This window comes from Parasteatoda tepidariorum, chromosome X2, assembly GCF_043381705.1.
Source record: "Parasteatoda tepidariorum isolate YZ-2023 chromosome X2, CAS_Ptep_4.0, whole genome shotgun sequence".
Classification (NCBI taxonomy): domain Eukaryota; kingdom Metazoa; phylum Arthropoda; class Arachnida; order Araneae; family Theridiidae; genus Parasteatoda; species Parasteatoda tepidariorum.
In genome coordinates, this window is record NC_092215.1 from 48015256 (window position 1) to 48020366 (window position 5111).

The window sequence follows — 5111 nt, forward strand, 5'->3', positions numbered from 1 at the left end:
TATATAATATATATATATTTACACATATAAAGTGTCTAGACAGGAGGTTAGGTTGTCAATTACGGTAAATAATTTTTCAAAAAAGATGTCCTGGTGTTGGACCAGTACTTGTAATTTAGCTTCAAAGAATAAAACTACCTCAGATAAGATGCTCTTGACAATAGACCTAATGTCTTTGACATTTTAGTAATTTGGTAAGATTTAGATATGGTCGCAGAAGTGGAGGGCAAATTTGTTGACTTAAACTGTCAACTGGCTTCTGGGTAGGATAGCTTTTTATGCTTTTACTGGGTAGGATAGCTTTTTATGGTACTTGCTTTTAAATTTTAAGAATTTCTCTTCCTCTGCCTGAGATGGGTTTGCCAAAGTTTTGACTGGATGATTTTCTGTACAATTACAACAATGTCAGACTTTGCTGTCGCATTCGGAATAGGTGTATTGTATGTTACAGTATAAACAGCATTGGATTTTTAATGGGCAACTTTTTTAGTGAGTAGTTAAATTTGAAACATTAAGAACACTGACGTGGGCAATCACAAAAAAGGAATACACGCACGAAATTATAGAAGAATTCGATGCACCATAAATTGTAATTAGGGAGGTCTCAGACAAGGCTGGTGATTCCTTTGTAAATCTTAGAATGTGGCGGACTATTAAATTGTTGTACAAGAGTTCCGATGCAAGTTTGGTAAGAGAGTGATCAACTGGTATTTCTTTTTAAAAAAATCTGAAGATGGTATTTTTGAGCAGAACAAAAGGATGAGTGGGATTTCCCATAATATTGGCTATTTTACAGATTTTGAGAGCAGTTCCATCATCGGCCTTGTCTTGGAGGGTGAGTATAAGTGAAATATTTTCAGGTGAACTAACTGCTTTGTTTCGATTGTCTATTAACAAGATAGGTTTCTTAGGAAAGGAGTTTGTCCAGTAGGAGCAAAGAAAACGAGAGAGCCGAACATGAATTAGGACTAAAATCCATTTCATCTTCCCTTAAGATAAAGAAAGATAGAGAATTGTATTAAACAAAAAATTTTACTTACGATAAGAAGGTCAACAATAATTCAAACTGTTCATGTGGGAGGTATCCGACTTAAAAAAATATCAGGATTAAGTCAACGTATAATTCAAAAGTAAAATTAAACCAATAAGTTCAAACCACTAAGCTTCGGAGGACGAAAGTAAATATGCTTCCAAATAACTTGCTTTCGTGAATTTGCTTCAAAGCATGCGACTCAAAATAATGTCAACACCGAAATCTTTTCTGTTTGTATTTATAAAACGTATTTATCTACCTATTTCTGCACGAATCAAGTTTCAGTGTCAAATTATTAGACGCACTATAAAATTCTATGTAAAATCTTAATTATCAGGTGATACAATACAGCTTCATAGTTTTTACGCGACTGTGAAACCGGTTTGCACTTGTCAACGTTCGTGTATCAATTAGTTAAATTAGACCACCGAAGTCAAGCATCACTGGCTACTGTCAGTGTGCGGGTGGGTGACCACTTGGATCAGTCTGCGTAGGGACCGAGGGTGTGCGGTATTGGTCCTCGTTAAACTGTGCTACCGTAAAGTGCTCGAATTCGTGCGCAGGTCGTCGGGCTACCGAAGAGGGGGTGCCATCCCCTCTGCAGAGGATCAAAATTGAGATGGCATGTCTTCGGATCATCCTCCGGGATGTTTCCCAGACCGTTGCCAATAGCCCATTGTGCAACTCTAGTGCGACGTAAATTAACAACAACAGCAACAATTGTCTTTTCTCAGCAGCTTGGAAGATGGTTTTTCACTGAGCCGACCACATGCTCAATATGTTAGAAGCAAATTCAAGAAGAGCCAGCTTAAATAACTGAGGACCTGGTGATTTATGTATCACAAGACATGTCTAATTTGAAGGCAGTTGATCTGAATCCATCACCAAAATGTTAACCAAAAACAAAAATTGGACAGGTCCCCCAAATAGGGGACCTGTTCCAATTTTTTAAAACACTCGTGCTGCCAACATTGATTATTTTTGGTTTTGCCACTTGTCCAGAGCACATTGAAACCGAAAGTGTTGTAGCAGAAAAGTACAAAAATGTTGTGTTTCGACGCTGGTCACTGTAGTATTTTTTTTTTTAAAAAATGGCTACAGTTTGTTCATTTTTTCAGTTCAGATATTCAATAAATTTAAGTAATTGTATCAGTTCAGAGAAAATTTATTGAAACCGGAGAAATAAAACTTCAAACCACACATATGTAATTGGTCTTATTTTTTAGTGCAGATAATACAGCTAATTTGTTCTCTATCCAAGGTTTTCAAACATGCTTCCATTCTAAGTCAACCATTCTGTTCCTTAAGATAGAAACAAATTGAGCGACAGGATCCATTCCTTATAATACCCTTCCAGTGAAATTTCCAGCCAGCCAAAAAAGAAATCTTTAGGAATGGAACTTTACAGTCATGTATATAAATATAAATATATACTTTCAAACTTTTTGTACTTAGAAACATTCTGAAGTCGTTCGGACATAAATTTTTTTTTATTGGAATCGCAGGAGTCTGAAAATTTTCAAACTATTTGCCCTTCAAAAATTTCCGGTGTTCTTGGTACTTAGAAAATTTCTTAAGTTGTTTGTACTTTAAATAATCTTCAAAATGTTTTGACTTTAAAAAATGTTCACATTTTTCGTACTTAGAAATATTGTGAAGTTATTGTAACATGAATTTTTTTTAATTGGAAAAGTAGGAGTTTGTGAAGTTTCCAAAAATTCTCTACTTAGAAAATTTCTGACTTTATTGGTACTTTGAAAATTTCTGAAGTTATTTGTACTTTAAGTAATTTTCAAAAAGGTTTGACTTTGAAAATTTTTAAAATTTTTTGTACTTAGAAATATTCTGAAGTTGTTTGTACTTTAAATAACTCTGAAATTGTTTGTCAAAAGTATCTATAATTGGGCTTATTTTTTAGAGCAGTTAAGGCAGTTAATTTTTTTTCTCTATGCAAGGTTTTCAAGCATGCTTCCATTCTAGGTTCAACCATTCTATCCCTATAGATTGAGTCAAATTGAGCAACAGGCTCCATTTCTTATAATGCCCTTCCAGCCAAATTAAGCTGAACGTTCTATTCCTTATAATGCCGTTTCTGTCAGATTAAGCCACAAGTTCCATTCCTAAAAATTGAGTCAAATAAGGTCGCAGGGTTCATTCTTGAAGATTGAGTAAAATTGAATTACAGGCTCCTTTCTTATAATGCAATTCCAGTCAAATTAAATTGCTGGTTCCATTCTTTATAATGGCCTGTCACTCAGAGTCAAAATAAGCAGCAGGCTCCATTCCTTCAAATACCTTTCCAGTAACATTAAGAAGCAGGTTCGAATCCGAAAGAGTCAAAATGACAGCAGGCTCCATTCTCTACAATATCTTTCCAGCTAAATTAAGCCGCAGTAGACTTAATCCCTATAAATGCTAGACAGGGAAAGCATTATTAGGAATGGAGACGGTAGTTTAATTTGATTGAAAGGGCATTATCAGGAATAAAAGCTGCAGCTTAATTTGAAAATAACTTTAAGAAAGGACACTGCGGCTTACTTTGACTGAAAAGGGTATTATTAGGAATGGGGTCTGCGGCTTAATTTGAATCTAACTTCAGAAATATCACATGATTCTTAATTTGACTCAATCGTTAGAAATGGAACTTTAAAGCTATGTATATAAATATTTATGTATACCTTCAAAATTTTTGTACTTAGAAATATTCTGAAGTTGTTGGAGCATAGGAAATTTTTTAAGTTGGAATCACAGGTGTCTGAAAATTTTCAAACTGTTTGTACTTAGAAAATTTCTGATAATATCGCACTTAGAAATATTCTAAAGTTGTTAGCACTTTAAATAATTTTCAATTTGCTTTGACTTAGAAAAACTTTCACGTTTTTTGTACTTAGAAATATTCTGATGTTTTTGGTACTTAGAAAATTTCTGAAGCTGCTTGTACTTTAAATAATTTTCAAAATGCTTTGACTTTAAAAAATTGTCACATTTTTTTTACCATGAAATATTCTGAAGTTGTTGGAACATAGAAAATTTTTATAGTTGGAATCGCAGGAGATTGAAAATTTTCAAAATGTTTGTACTTAAAAATTTCTGAATCTGTTGGTTTTAGAAGATTCTGAAGTTGTTTGTATTATAAATTTTCTATTTTGCTTTGCAAAATTATATTCTTTAAAATGAGGTAAAACTTTTCACATCTTACAATTAAAAAGTTTTCGACTGTTATTAATTATAATAATAAAAAGTTATAAATACTTACTAAAAGTTATTTTTTGCTTGGAAATATCTTTGGACAAACAAATTATAATTTGTAAGCAAAAGTTCTTCAATTCGCTTAAAACGTTCTCAAAATATGACAAATTACGCTAAAAGTAAAATTAAAATTAAGGGGTCAAAACTTTTGACAGCTTGTGGGGAGAGTACATACCTGCCAACTTTTACGCATTTGGCGTAAAATTTTATTTTTATATTTAAAGTGGTAGTAAACATATAATATTTTTTCTTTTATAAACTTATTTTTTTAAATGATTTTGATCACCACTATTCTTAAAAAAATTAAGCATATAAATTAATATGCGTAACTATCATGGTTGTCAGCTAAAGATTTTTCACATAGAGCGTAATTTTTTGCTTTTAATTGAAATTTTAATTCCATTTTACAACCACTGGGAAAAATCATAATGGAAGGGATCAAAAGTTGGCAGGCATGAGAGTAGTTACAGACCATGTCAACCTTCATCTATGAAAAGGTACCCCGACATAGAGTCGAGTTAACATGTCTTATATACTAGTGAATTGTAGTTGTAATTTTGTAGTGGTAGATACGCTACAGTACTCCCCCACCAGAATTATAGCTATGATAGAATTCGATGAATAGATGCCACTAGTTGATTCATTGCTGTTTTTGTGCTAAGCCGGGAGGCACGATTCCAAACCGTAATGTTCCCAATCCTTAAGACGGGGAATATGCAACTTTTTCCCTCTTTCTCGGGAATACGTGATTCTAAGCAATGACGTCAGAATAAAATAGGTTTGTGCGCATGTACCTCTTCTCGAAATGTGCGAAGCTGAAATCGCCATG

The 5111-nt window shown here is 33.3% G+C and overlaps 1 protein-coding gene across 7 annotated transcripts in view; it reads right to left on the minus strand.

Annotated features, from left to right (window-relative positions):
- LOC107449516 (magnesium transporter spict) overlaps positions 1-1695 on the minus strand; it is a 19440-nt gene extending 17745 nt beyond the window's left edge. For 2 of the 7 annotated variants that reach the window (XM_071188451.1, XM_071188452.1), the window contains exon 1: positions 1041-1695. The gene's annotated coding sequence lies outside the window, so the exon portion shown is untranslated. The remainder of the gene's footprint in view (positions 1-1040) is intronic. The other 5 variants (XM_016065062.4, XM_071188453.1, XM_071188455.1 and 2 more) reach the window with 4 other exon arrangements.
- Between the last annotated feature and the right edge of the window lie 3416 nt (positions 1696-5111).